Raw genomic sequence first — 19,611 nt, forward strand, 5'->3', positions numbered from 1 at the left:
GCAATTAAAATAGATCTAAAATGAGACCAAACCATGGATATGTTAAGTATTAATAATTATAAACCAAAAGGGGGAAAAAACATAAATAGCCTCAATTTGTCTCTAAATAAAATAAATCAATTGAAATAAAAATACTCATTGATATACTTTATACTGTCAGAGAGCGTGTAATCCCTGCATCTTTCCTGTAGGGGGCAGTATCTTCTCACGTTCTGTTAGTTTCAGATCTTTGGGCTTGAGTGGACCAAAGTCTACTCATGACCTCATGAACGCAGTAACCTTAAAGTACTCTCACTCTGGAGTCACACTTATGGGTCACTTTAATGTCAATGTAACAATAATATGACATCATCATTTTGTTCTTGTGCAAAACAAAACTGTTTTAAACATTCAACATTTGCCACGTTCTAAAGAAGACAAACTCCACACAATGTCAAAGAAAGGCTTGAGTTTCTCTTTGACTGAAACGAGACTGCGATTTATTTGGAAAATGTGTTTTAAAACTGTGTACGCAATAAACACATGAAACATATTAAGAGATAATTGTATGAAAAGTAAATAGATATTCCGTGTGTTTAAATGGTGACGTGTAAGCCCTCTGCTCGTCTCCATGGAGAAGTTATTGCTTTGTATGTGAGTGGGCTCACCTCTCCACAGATCTGACCTGTAACATGGCGTGGTGGTGTCACCTGCTTCTCCCCAACTGTCACTCTTAATTAACTATTCATTTAAATATTCATGTTTAGCATTACTTTGAATGAAAATAGCTCCCTCTACAGGACACTTTATTCTGCACCGTATACACGTGACATCAGGGGCCAGTTTTATTTAAAATTTAAAGTAACTTTTTTGCCTAAATAGTCTAAAATGAATATGAATAAATACATAAATAAGAGTTCCAATGATCAACAAGAGTTCTAATGATCAACAAGAGTTATTTATACTATTATTGTTTGAATACGATTGCGTTTCCTCGCCTCTGATTGGCTGAGCGGCCTGTCCATCCCCGCCTCGGCCTCAGTGGGCGGGGCTGCTCGGAGCTGTCAAACAGTGTCGTCACATTTTTCTCCTGCGCCGCTAAATCTCATTGTACTTTGCGCTTTTGTGGCGCTAAACGCGGCTTTTGACGCGAGCCTCGGCGTCTCTTTGCGCCTGCGCCTCGGGGAAGTGCGCATCTTTCTCCGTCGCCACGCACGAGCCACGCACGCACTTGTTGTGTCGGAGCTAGCTTGAGTTTTGTTGACAAACGCGCCTCCCGCACGAGCGTTAGCTGCGGCGCGTTTACGACGAGTGCGGGGCTGACATGACGCTGTGCACGCGCGGGACTGAGAGGACCGCGGCTACGCGTTAACACGGGTGAGTTTACCGCATCTACGCGTTCACACGGGTGAGTTTACCGCATCTACGCGTTCACACGGGTGAGTTTACCGCATCTACGCGTTCACACGGGTGAGTTTACCGCATCTACGCGTTCACACGGGTGAGTTTACCGCATCTACGCGTTCACACGGGTGAGTTTACCGCATCTACGCGTTCACACGGGTGAGTTTACCGCATCTACGCGTTCACACGGGTGAGTTTACCGCATCTACGCGTTAACGCGGGTGAAAACTCATGCCAAAGTTGTTTGGGCGAGTTTTTTGCACCGTTTCCGCGCCGCTGCTATTATTAACTCACGTACGACAGTAGCGTCAGAATACGGCTCTAATTACGTCTTTTATGGGTCAAAGTGGCACAAAACACTCGCTTAAAAGTGCAATTAAGTGTTTTGTTGTGCAGAAGATAATGGCCATACGTGCAGTCACCATAGTGACCATATGCACAGTGACCACTGATCATACGCACAGTGACCATACAGTGACCATACGCACTGTGACCATTATGCACAGTGACCATACGCACAGTGACCATACGCACAGTGACCATACGCACTGTGACCATACGCACTGTGACCATACGCACAGTGACCATACGCACAGTGACCATACAGTGACCATACGCACTGTGACCATTATGCACAGTGACCATACGCACAGTGACCATACGCACAGTGACCATACGCACTGTGACCATACGCACTGTGACCATACGCACTGTGACCATACGCACAGTGACCATACGCACTGTGACCATACGCACTGTGACCATTATGCACAGTGACCATATGCACTGTGACCATATGCACTGTGACCATATGCGCAGTGACCATATGCGCAGTGACCATATGCACAGTGACTATATGCGCAGTGACCATACATACAGTGACTGTACAGCGACCATATGCGCAGTGACCATATGCGCAGTGACCATATGCGCAGTGACCATATGCGCAGTGACCATATGCACAGTGACCATATGCGCAGTGACCATACGCGCAGTCACCATATGCACAGTGACCATACGCACTGTGACCATACGCACTGTGACCATACGCACTGTGACCATACGCACTGTGACCATACGCACTGTGACCATACGCACAGTGACTGTACTGTGACCATATGCACAGTGACCATACGTACAGTGACTATACGTACAGTGACCATATGTACAGTGACCATACGAACAGTGACCATACGAACAGTGACCATATGCATAGTGACCATATGCACTGTGACCATATGTACAGTGACCATATGTACAGTGACCATACGCAGTGACTATATGCACAGTGACCATATGCACAGTGACCATATGCACAGTGACCATATGCACAGTGACCATACGCAGTGACCATACGCACAGTGACCATACGCACAGTGACCATACGCACAGTGACCATACGCACAGTGACCATACGCACAGTGACCATACGCACTGTGACCATACGTACAGTGACCATATGTACAGTGACCATACGCAGTGACTATATGTACAATGACCATATGCACAGTGACCATACGCACAGTGACCATACGCACAGTGACCATACGCACAGTGACCATACGCACAGTGACCATACGTACAGTGACCATATGCACTGTGACCATATGTACTGTGACCATACGCACAGTGACCATATGTACAGTGACCAAATGCACTGTGACCATACGTACAGTGACCATACGCACTGTGACCATTCGCACTGTGACCATTCGCACTGTGACCATACGCACTGTGACCATACGCACTGTGACCATTCGCACAGTGACCATATGCACAGTGACCACAGTGACTACGTACAGTGACCATACGTACAGTGACCATACGCACAGTGACCATACGTACAGTGACCATACGAACAGTGACCATACGAACAGTGACCATACGAACAGTGACCATACGAACAGTGACCATATGCATAGTGACCATATGCACTGTGACCATATGTACAGTGACCATATGTACAGTGACCATACGCAGTGACTATATGTACAGTGACCATATGCACAGTGACCATATGCACAGTGACCATATGCACAGTGACCATATGCACAGTGACCATATGCACAGTGACCATGCGCAGTGACCATACGCAGTGACCATACGCACAGTGACCATACGCACAGTGACCATATGCATAGTGACCATACGCACTGTGACCATACGTACAGTGACCATATGTACAGTGACCATACGCAGTGACTATATGTACAGTGACCATATGCACAGTGACCATATGCACAGTGACCATACGCAGTGACCATACGCACAGTGACCATGCGCACAGTGACCATACGCACAGTGACCATACGCACAGTGACCATATGCACTGTGACCATATGTACTGTGACCATACGTACAGTGACTGTACAGTGACCAAATGCACTGTGACCATACGCACTGTGACCATACGCACTGTGACCATACGCACTGTGACCATACGCACTGTGTGCATATGGTCACTGTGCGAATGGTCAGTGACCACAGTGACTACGTACAGTGACCATACGTACAGTGACCATACGCACAGTGACCATACGTACAGTGACCATACGCACAGTGACCATACGCACTGTGACCATACGCACTGTGACCATACGCACAGTGACCATATGCACAGTGACCACAGTGACTACGTACAGTGACCATACGCACAGTGACCATACGCACAGTGACCATACGCACAGTGACCATACGCACAGTGACCATATGCACAGTGACCATATGCACTGTGACCATATGCACAGTGACCATACGCAGTGACCATACGTACAGTGACCATACGTACAGTGACCATACGTACAGTGACCATACGCACAGTGACCATACGCACAGTGACCATACGCACAGTGACCATACGTACAGTGACCATACGCACTGTGACCATACGCACAGTGACCATACGCACAGTGACCATACGCACAGTGACCATACGCACAGTGACCATACGCACTGTGACCATACGCACTGTGACCATACGCACTGTGACCATTATGCACAGTGACCATATGCACTGTGACCATATGCGCAGTGACCATATGCGCAGTGACCATATGCACAGTGACTATATGCGCAGTGACCATACATACAGTGACTGTACAGCGACCATATGCGCAGTGACCATATGCGCAGTGACCATATGCGCAGTGACCATATGCGCAGTGACCATATGCACAGTGACCATATGCGCAGTGACCATACGCGCAGTCACCATATGCACAGTGACCATACGCACTGTGACCATACGCACTGTGACCATACGCACTGTGACCATACGCACTGTGACCATACGCACTGTGACCATACGCACAGTGACTGTACTGTGACCATATGCACAGTGACCATACGTACAGTGACTATACGTACAGTGACCATACGTACAGTGACCATACGAACAGTGACCATACGAACAGTGACCATATGCATAGTGACCATATGCACTGTGACCATATGCACTGTGACCATATGTACAGTGACCATATGTACAGTGACCATACGCAGTGACTATATGTACAGTGACCATATGCACAGTGACCATATGCACAGTGACCATATGCACAGTGACCATACGCACAGTGACCATACGCACAGTGACCATACGCACAGTGACCATACGCACAGTGACCATACGCACAGTGACCATACGCACTGTGACCATACGTACAGTGACCATATGCAGTGACTATATGTACAGTGACCATATGTACAGTGACCATACGCAGTGACCATACGCACAGTGACCATACGCACAGTGACCATACGCACAGTGACCATACGCACAGTGACCATACGTACAGTGACCATATGCACTGTGACCATATGTACTGTGACCATACGTACAGTGACTGTACAGTGACCAAATGCACTGTGACCATACGTACAGTGACCATACGCACTGTGACCATTCGCACTGTGACCATTCGCACTGTGACCATACGCACTGTGACCATACGCACTGTGACCATTCGCACAGTGACCATATGCACAGTGACCACAGTGACTACGTACAGTGACCATACGTACAGTGACCATACGCACAGTGACCATACGTACAGTGACCATACGAACAGTGACCATACGAACAGTGACCATACGAACAGTGACCATATGCATAGTGACCATATGCATAGTGACCATATGTACAGTGACCATATGTACAGTGACCATACGCAGTGACTATATGTACAGTGACCATATGCACAGTGACCATATGCACAGTGACCATATGCACAGTGACCATGCGCAGTGACCATACGCAGTGACCATACGCACTGTGACCATACGCACAGTGACCATACGCACAGTGACCATACGCACAGTGACCATACGCACTGTGACCATACGCACTGTGACCATACGCACTGTGACCATTATGCACAGTGACCATATGCACTGTGACCATATGCGCAGTGACCATATGCGCAGTGACCATATGCACAGTGACTATATGCGCAGTGACCATACATACAGTGACTGTACAGCGACCATATGCGCAGTGACCATATGCGCAGTGACCATATGCGCAGTGACCATATGCGCAGTGACCATATGCACAGTGACCATATGCGCAGTGACCATACGCGCAGTCACCATATGCACAGTGACCATACGCACTGTGACCATACGCACTGTGACCATACGCACTGTGACCATACGCACTGTGACCATACGCACAGTGACTGTACTGTGACCATATGCACAGTGACCATACGTACAGTGACTATACGTACAGTGACCATACGTACAGTGACCATACGAACAGTGACCATACGAACAGTGACCATACGAACAGTGACCATATGCATAGTGACCATATGCACTGTGACCATATGCACTGTGACCATATGTACAGTGACCATATGTACAGTGACCATACGCAGTGACTATATGTACAGTGACCATATGCACAGTGACCATATGCACAGTGACCATATGCACAGTGACCATACGCACAGTGACCATACGCACAGTGACCATACGCACAGTGACCATACGCACAGTGACCATACGCACAGTGACCATACGCACTGTGACCATACGTACAGTGACCATATGTACAGTGACCATACGCAGTGACTATATGTACAGTGACCATATGCACAGTGACCATACGCAGTGACCATACGCACAGTGACCATACGCACAGTGACCATACGCACAGTGACCATACGCACAGTGACCATACGTACAGTGACCATATGCACTGTGACCATATGTACTGTGACCATACGTACAGTGACTGTACAGTGACCAAATGCACTGTGACCATACGTACAGTGACCATACGCACTGTGACCATTCGCACTGTGACCATTCGCACTGTGACCATACGCACTGTGACCATACGCACTGTGACCATTCGCACAGTGACCATATGCACAGTGACCACAGTGACTACGTACAGTGACCATACGTACAGTGACCATACGCACAGTGACCATACGTACAGTGACCATACGAACAGTGACCATACGAACAGTGACCATACGAACAGTGACCATATGCATAGTGACCATATGCATAGTGACCATATGTACAGTGACCATATGTACAGTGACCATACGCAGTGACTATATGTACAGTGACCATATGCACAGTGACCATATGCACAGTGACCATATGCACAGTGACCATGCGCAGTGACCATACGCAGTGACCATACGCACAGTGACCATACGCACAGTGACCATACGCACAGTGACCATACGCACAGTGACCATATGCATAGTGACCATACGCACTGTGACCATACGTACAGTGACCATATGTACAGTGACTATATGTACAGTGACCATATGCACAGTGACCATACGCAGTGACCATACGCACAGTGACCATGCGCACAGTGACCATACGCACAGTGACCATACGCACAGTGACCATACGCACAGTGACCATATGCACTGTGACCATATGTACTGTGACCATACGTACAGTGACTGTACAGTGACCAAATGCACTGTGACCATACGCACTGTGACCATACGCACTGTGACCATACGCACTGTGACCATACGCACTGTGACCATACGCACTGTGACCATACGCACTGTGTGCATATGGTCACTGTGCGAATGGTCAGTGACCACAGTGACTACGTACAGTGACCATACGTACAGTGACCATACGCACAGTGACCATACGTACAGTGACCATACGTACAGTGACCATACGTACAGTGACCATACGCACAGTGACCATACGCACTGTGACCATACGCACAGTGACCATATGCACAGTGACCACAGTGACTACGTACAGTGACCATACGCACAGTGACCATACGCACAGTGACCATACGCACAGTGACCATACGCACAGTGACCATACGCACAGTGACCATATGCACTGTGACCATATGCACAGTGACCATACGCAGTGACCATACGTACAGTGACCATACGTACAGTGACCATACGTACAGTGACCATACGCACAGTGACCATACGCACAGTGACCATACGCACAGTGACCATACGTACAGTGACCATACGCACAGTGACCATACGCACAGTGACCATATGCACTGTGACCATATGTACAGTGACCATATGTACAGTGACCATATGTACAGTGACCATATGCACAGTGACCATACGCAGTGACCATACGCAGTGACCATACGCAGTGACCATACGCAGTGACCATACGTACAGTGACCATACGCACAGTGACCATATGCACTGTGACCATATGTACTGTGACCATACGTACAGTGACTGTACAGTGACCAAATGGACAGTGACCATACGTACAGTGACCATACGCACTGTGACCATACGCACAGTGACCATATGCACAGTGACCACAGTGACCATACGTACAGTGACCATACGTACAGTGACCATACGCACAGTGACCATACGCACAGTGACCATACGCACAGTGACCATATGTAATGCATAGGTAGAACTTGCAGCTGAATGAAACGCAGTGGAATCAAACATCATTTATTCTTATTGAAACTTCTGAGTCAGATCTTTAGTCATGTGATGCAGACCCAAATCCGATCGTTATCTGATTTCTGGAGTTATTTTGAAATCCTTTGTAGTTTGTCAGTTAGTCTTAAAATCCACTGATTAACTGACACATTTCAGGTGTTTTGGATGGTCAGATCTCATAGTTTTGTTTCCCTTTTGACTTGTGACCTGTAACAAGTTCTTTCCTCGGTGATTGTTTGTTTGTTTGTTTGTTTGTTTGTTTGTTGCATGATGCGGCAAGTCTCGGGTCAAAGCGCCTAAACAAAGGCTGAAACGCGACTCTGAGTCGTTCACCCAGAGTGCACTTGGAAACTTACACTGATTAAGACATTAAGACATTAAGACATTAAGACATTAAGACATTAAGACATTCAAGATCGTTTTGCTTTGCCAGGACCTGGTTTAGTTCCCGTTGCAGTGTCGGTCTGAGGCCTGGACCCCATCCTGCAGGTGGGACCCCAACGTAGTCCAGAGAAGACCCACGAAGTCCCCACGAAGTCCCCACGAAGTCCCCCGCGAAGTCCCCCGCGAAGTCCCCCGCGAAGTCCCCCGCGAAGTCCCCCGCGAAGTCCCCCGCGAAGTCCCCCGCGAAGTCCCCCGCGAAGTCCCATAGAAGACCGAGAACGAACCAAAATTACCCTTTAAAACAAACGGCCACAACTGGATTAAATAATACATCCATCCATCCATCCATCCATCTTCTGCCGCTTTATCCGGGGCCGGGTCGCGGGGGCAGCAGTCTGAGCAGGGACTCCCAGACTTCCTTCTCCCCAGACACTTCCTCTAACTCCTCCGGGGGGATCCCGAGGCGTTCCCAGGCCAGCCGAGAGACATAGTCTCTCCAGCGTGTCCTGGGTCTTCCCCGGGGCCTCTTCCCGGTGGGACATGCCTGAAACACCTCCCGAGGGAGGCGCCCAGGAGGCATCCGGAACAGATGCCCGAGCCACCTCAGCTGGCTCCTCTCGACGTGGAGGAGCAGCGGCTCTACTCCGAGCTCCCCCCGTGTGGCCGAGCTCCTCACCTTATCTCTAAGGGAGCGCCCAGCCACCCGGCGGAGGAAACTCATTTCGACCGCTTGTATCCGCGATCTTGTTCTTTCGGTCACTACCCAAAGCTCATGACCATAGGTGAGGGTAGGAACGTAGACCGACCGGTAAATAGAGAGCTTTGCCTTTCGGCTCAGCTCCCTCTTTACCACAACGGTCCGATGCAGCGACTGCATCACTGCAGCCGCTGCACCGATCCGCCTGTCGATCTCACGCTCCATCCTTCCCTCACTCGTGAACAAGACCCCGAGATACTTGAACTCCTCCACTTGGGGCAAGGACACCCCACCCACCTGGAGAGGGCAAGCCACCTTTTTCCGGTCGAGAACCATGGCCTCGGATTTGGAGGTGCTGATTCTCATCCCAGCCGCTTCACACTCGGCTGCAAACCGTCCCAGTGCATGTTGCAGGTCCGGGTTTGATGGAGCCATCAGGACAACATCGTCTGCAAACAGCAGAGATGAGATCCTGTGGTCCCCAAACCGGACCCCCTCCGACCCCTGACTGCGCCTAGAAATTCTGTCCATAAAAATTATGAACAGAACCGGTGACACAGGGCAGCCCTGGCGGAGTCCAACATGCACTGGGAACAGGTCTGACTTACTGCCGGCAATGCGAACACAGCTCCTGCTCCGGTCATACAGGGACCGGACAGCCCTGAGCAAAGGGCCCCGGACCCCGTACTCCCGGAGCACCCCCCAAAGGACACCCCGAGGGACACGGTCAAAAGCCTTCTCCAGATCCACAAAGCACATGTGGACTGGTTGGGCAAACTCCCATGAACCCTCGAGCACCCGATGGAGGGTATAGAGCTGGTCCAGTGTTCCACGACCGGGACGAAAACCACTCTGCTCCTCCTGAATCCGAGGTTCGACTATCGGTCGGATTCTCCTCTCCAGTACCTTGGAATAGACCTTACCCGGGAGGCTGAGGAGTGTGATCCCTCTGTAGTTGGAACACACCCTCCGGTCCCCCTTCTTGAACAGAGGGACCACCACCCCGGTCTGCCAGTCCAGAGGCACGGTCCCCGAACGCCACGCGATGTTGCAGAGACGTGTCAACCAAGACAGTCCTACAACATCCAGATACTTTAGGTACTCAGGGCGGATCTCATCCACCCCCGGAGCCCTGCCACCGAGGAGTTTGCGGACAACCTCAGTGACTTCAGCTTGGGTGATGGATGAGCCAGCCTCCGAGTCCCCGGTCTCTACTTCCTCTTCAGAAGACGTGACTGAGGGATTAAGGAGATCCTCAAAGTATTCCTTCCACCGTCCGACGACATCCCCAGTCGAGGTCAGCAGGCCTCCACCCGCACCGTAAACGGTGTTTGTGAGACACTGCTTCCCCTTCCTGAGGCGCCGGACGGTTTGCCAGAATTTCTTTGGTGCCGACCGATAGTCCTCCTCCATGGCCTCCCCGAACTCCTCCCAGGCCCGGGTTTTTGCCTCTGCGACAGCACGAGCCGCGGCTCGCTTGGCCTGCCGATACCCGTCGATGACCTCCGGAGACCTACAAGCCAGAGTGGCCTGATAGGCCTCCTTCTTTAGTCTGACGGCATCCCTTACTTCCGGTGTCCACCACCGGGTTCGGGGGTTGCCGCCACGACAGGCACCGGAGACCTTGCGACCACAGCTCCGAGCAGCCGCATCAACAATGGAGGCGGAGAACATGGTCCACTCGGACTCAATGTCCCCAGCCTCCCCCGGGACATGGGAGAAGCTCTCCCGGAGGTGCGAGTTGAATACCCTACTGACAGAGGGCTCCACTAGACGTTCCCAACAGACCCTCACAATGCGCTTGGGTCTGCCAAGTCTGTCCGGCTTCCTCCTCCGCCAGCGGATCCAACTCACCACCAGGTGGTGATCGGTTGACAACTCTGCCCCTCTCTTCACCCGAGTGTCCAAGACACGCGGCCGGAGGTCTGATGACACGACAACTAAGTCGATCATTGACCTCCGGCCTAGGGTGTCCTGGTGCCACGTGCACTGATGGACACCCTTGTGCTTGAACATGGTGTTCGTTATGGACAATCCGTGGCTAGCACAGAAGTCCAATAACTGAACACCGCTCGGGTTCAGATCGGGGAAGCCGTTCTTCCCGATCACCCCTCTCCAGGTGTCACTGTCATTGCCCACGTGGGCGTTGAAGTCCCCCAGTAGAACAACGGAGTCCCCGGTCGGTGCACTGTCCAGTACCCCTCCCAAGGACTCCAAGAAGGCCGGGTACTCTGCACTGCTGTTCGGCCCGTAGGCCGCCACAACAGTGAGAGACCTGTCCCCCACCCGAAGGCGGAGGGACGCGACCCTCTCGTTCACCGGGGTAAACTCCAACACATGGCGGCTGAGCTGAGGGGCTATCAGCAAGCCCACACCAGCCCGCCGCCTCTCCCCGCGGGCAACACCAGAGAAGTGGAGCGTCCAGCCCCTCTCGAGGAGATGGGTTCCAGAGCCCAAACTGTGCGTGGAGGTGAGGCCGACTATATCTAGTCGGTATCGCTCAACCTCCCGCACAAGCTCAGGCTCTTTCCCCCCCAGCGAGGTGACATTCCATGTCCCCAGAGTTAGTCTCTGTGTCCGGAGATCTGGTCGCCGAGGCCCCTGCCGTCGACTGCCGCCCAGATCTCTCTGCACCGGCCCCCTATGGATCCTCCTGCGGGTGGTGGGCCCACGGGAGGGCGGCCCCACGTCGCTCTTTCGGGCTGTGCCCGGCCGGGCCCCGTGGGGTAAGACCCGGCCACCAGGCGCTCGCCATGGAGCACCCATCCCAGGCCTGGCTCCAGGATGGGGCCCCGGTGACGCCGATCCGGGCGACGTGAACTGCCTTGATTGTGTCGTCGTCATAAGAGGCTTCTGAACCGATCTTTGTCTGACCCGTCACCTAGGACCTGTTTGCCTTGGGAGACCCTACCAGGGGCATGAAGCCCCCGACAACATAGCTCCCGGGATCATTCGGGCACTCAAACCCCTCCACCACGTTAAGGTGTCGGCTCAAGGAGGAGTAAATAATACATTGTTGCTCTTTTAAGATAAGATAAGATGTTCCTTTATTTTAAGTATTATATTGCGATATAATCCGCTTGTTGCGACGTGGATTATTGTGTCAGCCAATATCGCAACTAATATACATCTGTGATAAGTCGTGACTGTGATTGTCACATTGCGGTTGGAAAAATGACCTTTTTTTGACAATATTTTGACAGTTTTATTTATTGGACGTCTAGATTTTGTTTACTTTGTCTCTGCGTCGCGTCCTTTGTTGTGTGTTTTTTTGTGTTCTGCGATACACGCGTACAAGTAGGCTTCAGTTCACGCTGTAAACTACTGCGACAGATAACAATACAAATATCTACGTTTGATAATTGCGCCGACTCGACTTCGATTCTATTGTGATGAAAATAGACTTCAAAAGAGCTTCTGAATCTCAATGGGACTTTCTAAACGCCGGGTTCTTTAAGTGTGGAACTATGGAACTATGTCAAAACACTCTAATAACGTTCTATCACAGACGCGCTATCGGTCGGCGAGTTTATTTAAGGAATGGAAAGTTAGTGAATCGTCTTTTCGCCGTTTTTAATATCCTCCGTCCTCGTTTGTAGTCCGCGTTTGCACGGTTTTATTCTCAGACACTTTCCCCCGCGTTCGTCCGCCGCCCTCTAATTTCCCCTTCGTTCGGTCGTGATTTATTCCTGCTCCGTCCATTAGCCTGTAATCCGGCGGCACATCTGGGGCCCCCCGAACTAACTACCGCTCAAGCGTTCAGCCCGGGGCCCTCTGCCGAGCGACGCATCTGGTTTAAAGCAAGAGCAAAACCACATTTTAGGGTAGAAAAAAAGTGCCGCCTTTTCCCTGCCGAGCGCCTTTGCTGTGGCCTGTCGATCCTCGCCGAGCGCCTTTGCTGTGGCCTGTCGATCCTCGCCGAGCGCCTTTGCTGTGGCCTGTCGATCCTCGCCGAGCGCCTTTGCTGTGGCCTGTCGATCCTCGCCGAGCGCCTTTGATGTGGCCTGTCGATCCTCGCCGAGCGCCTTTGCTGTGGCCTGTCGATCCTCGCCGAGCGCCTTTGATGTGGCCTGTCGATCCTCGCCGAGCGCCTTTGCTGTGGCCTGTCGATCCTCGCCGAGCGCCTTTGCTGTGGCCTGTCGATCCTCGCCGAGCGCCTTTGCTGTGGCCTGTCGATCCTCGCCGAGCGCCTTTGCTGTGGCCTGTCGATCCTCGCCGAGCGCCTTTGCTGTGGCCTGTCGATCCTCGCCGAGCGCCTTTGCTGTGGCCTGTCGATCCTCGCCGAGCGCCTTTGCTGTGGCCTGTCGATCCTCGCCGAGCGCCTTTGCTGTGGCCTGTCGATCCTCGCCGAGCGCCTTTGCTGTGGCCTGTCGATCCTCGCCGAGCGCCTTTGCTGTGGCCTGTCGATCCTCGCCGAGCGCCTTTGCTGTGGCCTGTCGATCCTCGCCGAGCGCCTTTGCTGTGGCCTGTCGATCCTCGCCGAGCGCCTTTGCTGTGGCCTGTCGATCCTCGCCGAGCGCCTTTGCTGTGGCCTGTCGATCCTCGCCGAGCGCCTTTGATGTGGCCTGTCGATCCTCGCCGAGCGCCTTTGCTGTGGCCTGTCGATCCTCGCCGAGCGCCTTTGCTGTGGCCTGTCGATCCTCGCCGAGCGCCTTTGATGTGGCCTGTCGATCCTCGCCGAGCGCCTTTGCTGTGGCCTGTCGATCCTCGCCGAGCGCCTTTGCTGTGGCCTGTCGATCCTCGCCGAGCGCCTTTGCTGTGGCCTGTCGATCCTCGCCGAGCGCCTTTGCTGTGGCCTGTCGATCCTCGCCGAGCGCCTTTGCTGTGGCCTGTCGATCCTCGCCGAGCGCCTTTGCTGTGGCCTGTCGATCCTCGCCGAGCGCCTTTGCTGTGGCCTGTCGATCCTCGCCGAGCGCCTTTGCTGTGGCCTGTCGATCCTCGCCGAGCGCCTTTGCTGTGGCCTGTCGATCCTCGCCGAGCGCCTTTGCTGTGGCCTGTCGATCCTCGCCGAGCGCCTTTGCTGTGGCCTGTCGATCCTCGCCGAGCGCCTTTGCTGTGGCCTGTCGATCCTCGCCGAGCGCCTTTGCTGTGGCCTGTCGATCCTCGCCGAGCGCCTTTGATGTGGCCTGTCGATCCTCGCCGAGCGCCTTTGCTGTGGCCTGTCGATCCTCGCCGAGCGCCTTTGCTGTGGCCTGTCGATCCTCGCCGAGCGCCTTTGCTGTGGCCTGTCGATCCTCGCCGAGCGCCTTTGCTGTGGCCTGTCGATCCTCGCCGAGCGCCTTTGCTGTGGCCTGTCGATCCTCGCCGAGCGCCTTTGCTGTGGCCTGTCGATCCTCGCCGAGCGCCTTTGCTGTGGCCTGTCGATCCTCGCCGAGCGCCTTTGCTGTGGCCTGTCGATCCTCGCCGAGCGCCTTTGCTGTGGCCTGTCGATCCTCGCCGAGCGCCTTTGCTGTGGCCTGTCGATCCTCGCCGAGCGCCTTTGCTGTGGCCTGTCGATCCTCGCCGAGCGCCTTTGATGTGGCCTGTCGATCCTCGCCGAGCGCCTTTGCTGTGGCCTGTCGATCCTCGCCGAGCGCCTTTGCTGTGGCCTGTCGATCCTCGCCGAGCGCCTTTGCTGTGGCCTGTCGATCGCGGCGCACGGAGAGCGCTTCGTCTGAGCGGCTGCGGTGAACGCTGGCGTTTATCAGTTTGTTTAAAAGTGACTTAAAACCGGAGGATGTAAAAATAGAGGGTTAATATGAGAGAGGCGGGGCTTTTCTTCTTCTACTTCTCTATTTTCTTATTCTTTGGTGTTTTATAGTGGTTTGTATCAAGTGTTACATTACTGCCACTTTATTCTTTAGACTCTATTATATATACTTTATTATAGACTTTAAACTTTATTATAGACTTTAAACTTTATTATAGACTTTAAACTTTATTATAGACTTTAAACTTTATTATAGACTTTAGACTTTATTATATAGACTTTATTATAGACTTTAAACTTTATTATAGACTTTATTATATAGACTTTATTATAGACTTTAGACTTTATTATATAGACTTTATTATATAGACTTTATTATAGACTTTAGACTTTATTATATAGACTTTATTATATAGACTTTATTATAGACTTTAAACTTTATTATAGACTTTATTATATAGACTTTATTATAGACTTTAGACTTTATTATATAGACTTTATTATATAGACTTTATTATAGACTTTAGACTTTATTATATAGACTTTATTATATAGACTTTATTATAGACTTTAAACTTTATTATAGACTTTATTATATAGACTTTATTATAGACTTTAGACTTTATTATATAGACTTTATTATAGACTTTAGACTTTATTATATAGACTTTATTATAGACTTTAGACTTTATTATATAGACTTTATTGTAGACTTTAGACTTTATTATATAGACTTTATTATAGACTTTAGACTTTATTATATAGACTTTATTATAGACTTTAGACTTTATTATATAGACTTTATTATAGACTTTAGACTTTATTATATAGACTTTATTATAGACTTTAGACTTTATTATATAGACTTTATTCTTTAAACTTTATTCTTTAGACTATTCTTTAGACTTTATTCTTTAGACTATTCTTTAGACTTTATTCTTTAGACTTTATTCAGAATAAAGCTGTGTTTCGATTCAAATTTCAAGAATCGATTCGATTCTGATTTTTACGTTTCAAAATCGATTTTTTCCGATTTCTCAGATTCCATTCGATTCGCTCCGATTTCGATCTGATTTCCGATTCGATCAGATTTCGATTCGATCCGGGGGTTAAAGTTATTAAAAATGAAAAATGTATTTGAAGCGTTTCCTTCACTTCATGACTGTGTAGAGAAGCAACATATTAAAACTAGTATTATATCAATATTAAACAGCAAATCTTACAAGTATTGGTAGTTACTGATGGAAGACTGATGAAAAGGTTAAGGGTCAATCTACCTTCAAGAAAGATCATCCAGGACAATAAATGGAGGACATCATTGAGGTGACGACATCTGCAACAGTGGATTCTACTGGGACACGAACCAGTGCATTAATATTATGCTTGAAAATAATTAAGAATTCACCCAAAAGCGGTTGCTACCAAAAGCATTTTTATTGGTTTGGGAGTCGTTGGATCCATTCAGTGCGCGTGACCCTCGGCGTTTTTAAAGAAACAAACTGCACTTCTTTGTTCAGCCACAACTTGCGCAAACGTAACAGGAAGTACACACATTTTACTCGTCAAAACTGTGCCAAAATGTCAAATGTATACGACGTGAATAGTTTCCTTTCGCTTAAAGACGCGACAGAACTGCAGCGCTGTCACGAAACCGCTCGGTAGCGCGCGATATCGACACCGCGCCGCCGGATTTAGCGTCGTCGTCCGTTCAGAACACGCAATCGTCGCACGGAAACCTGGAACGTCTCGCTGTGAGGCAGGAGTTCCCGTCATCCTCAAACACACGACACCGGCGCCTGAATAATGCACCATTTAGTGACATTTGAAACTCTTGTGTGTGTGATTTGTGTTCCATGGACTTCCTGTTGGGCCTTTGAGTCCAGCTGGGTTTGTTTTGGTCCAGAGAGCCGAGACCTGGACCTGAACCGGTCTTTGGTCCAGAGAGCCGAGACCTGGACCTGAACCGGTCTTTGGTCCAGAGAGCCGAGACCTGGACCTGAACCGGTCTTTGGTCCAGAGAGCCGAGACCTGGACCTGAACCGGTCTTTGGTCCAGAGAGGAGAGACCCGGACCTGAACCGGTCTTTGGTCCAGAGAGGAGAGACCCGGACCTGAACCGGTCTTTGGTCCAGAGAGCGGAGACCTGGACCTGAAAGACCCGGACCTGAACCGGTCTTTGGTCCAGAGAGGAGGGACCCGGACCTGAACCGGTCTTTGGTCCAGAGAGGAGGGACCCGGACCTGAACCGGTCTTTGGTCCAGAGAGGAGGGACCTGGACCTGAACCGGTCTTTGGTCCAGAGAGCGGAGACCTGGACCTGAACCGGTCTTTGGTCCAGAGAGGAGGGACCTGGACCTGAACCGGTCTTTGGTCCAGAGAGCGGAGACCCGGACCTGAACCGGTCTTTGGTCCAGAGAGGAGGGACCTGGACCTGAACCGGTCTTTGGTCCAGAGAGCGGAGACCCGGACCTGAACCGGTCTTTGGTCCAGAGAGGAGGGACCTGGACCTGAACCGGTCTTTGGTCCAGAGAGGAGGGACCCGGACCTGAACCGGTCTTTGGTCCAGAGAGGAGAGACCCGGACCTGAACCGGTCTTTGGTCCAGAGAGCGGAGACCTGGACCTGAAAGACCCGGACCTGAACCGGTCTTTGGTCCAGAGAGGAGGGACCCGGACCTGAACCGGTCTTTGGTCCAGAGAGGAGGGACCTGGACCTGAACCGGTCTTTGGTCCAGAGAGCGGAGACCCGGACCTGAACCGGTCTTTGGTCCAGAGAGGAGGGACCTGGACCTGAACCGGTCTTTGGTCCAGAGAGGAGGGACCTGGACCTGAACCGGTCTTTGGTCCAGAGAGGAGGGACCCGGACCTGAACCGGTCTTTGGTCCAGAGAGGAGGGACCTGGACCTGAACCGGTCTTTGGTCCAGAGAGCGGAGACCTGGACCTGAACCGGTCTTTGGTCCAGAGAGGAGGGACCTGGACCTGAACCGGTCTTTGGTCCAGAGAGCGGAGACCTGGACCTGAACCGGTCTTTGGTCCAGAGAGGAGGGACCTGGACCTGAACCGGTCTTTGGTCCAGAGAGCGGAGACCCGGACCTGAACCGGTCTTTGGTCCAGAGAGGAGGGACCTGGACCTGAACCGGTCTTTGGTCCAGAGAGGAGGGACCCGGACCTGAACCGGTCTTTGGTCCAGAGAGGAGAGACCCGGACCTGAACCGGTCTTTGGTCCAGAGAGCGGAGACCTGGACCTGAAAGACCCGGACCTGAACCGGTCTTTGGTCCAGAGAGGAGGGACCCGGACCTGAACCGGTCTTTGGTCCAGAGAGGAGGGACCTGGACCTGAACCGGTCTTTGGTCCAGAGAGCGGAGACCCGGACCTGAACCGGTCTTTGGTCCAGAGAGGAGGGACCTGGACCTGAACCGGTCTTTGGTCCAGAGAGGAGGGACCTGGACCTGAACCGGTCTTTGGTCCAGAGAGGAGGGACCCGGACCTGAACCGGTCTTTGGTCCAGAGAGGAGGGACCTGGACCTGAACCGGTCTTTGGTCCAGAGAGCGGAGACCTGGACCTGAACTGGTCTTTGGTCCAGAGAGGAGGGACCTGGACCTGAACCGGTCTTTGGTCCAGAGAGCGGAGACCTGGACCTGAACCGGTCTTTGGTCCAGAGAGGAGGGACCTGGACCTGAACCGGTCTTTGGTCCAGAGAGCGGAGACCTGGACCTGAACCGGTCTTTGGTCCAGAGAGCGGAGACCCGGACCTGAACCGGTCTTTGGCCCGAGTCCCAAAATCAGACAATCAAAGACTCACACTGCGACCGCCCTTTGGAGCCGGGGTCTGTTTCTGTTTCCTCTTGGGCCTTTTAAAAACACAAATACACCTTTTTTTTAGCTTTGGCGTTTCGTGTTTTAGAATGTGAAAGGATATACCGTATTTTCCGGACTACAAGTGGCACCGGAGTATAAGTCGCACCAGCCAAAAAATGCATAATAGAGAAGAAAAAAACATAAGTCGCACTGGAGTATAAGTATATAAGTATAAATAGAAGTACAAGTCGCACCCCGGCCAAAACTATGAAAAAAGGTGCTACTTATAGTCCGGAAAATATGATATATCAATCCTCACCGCACCACCTCGTGACATCATCGAGTGGACCAACTCTAAACATCGTTACAGGGGAGATGACATTATAAACGCACAACGCGGACTATCAAATATAAAGGTTCCAAACAGAAGCGTGATTGAAGAGTTTGAATCTTAAAACATGTCAGAAAATGGTGATTAGACATTAGATACTCGTTTGATTAAGTAGTAATTAGAGATCGACCAATGTGTGTATGTTTTTAAAAAATCCCCAAAACTCTTCTTTTCAAAGACAATAAGTTATATATGTTTTTGGTTAAATAAAAAGACAAAATGAATGTTGTTGGAGTAATGTTTGTTGTTGTTGTAGAGCAGGGCTGGGCAAACTACGGCCCGCGGGCTGGATCCGGCCCGCAGGGCCTTTCAATCCGGCCCGCCAAGCT

The sequence above is a fragment of the Eucyclogobius newberryi genome, unplaced genomic scaffold, assembly GCF_026437365.1.
Source record: "Eucyclogobius newberryi isolate DKJ021-1_F unplaced genomic scaffold, fEucNew1.0.hap1 SCAF_115, whole genome shotgun sequence".
Taxonomy (NCBI): Eukaryota; Metazoa; Chordata; class Actinopteri; order Gobiiformes; family Gobiidae; genus Eucyclogobius; species Eucyclogobius newberryi.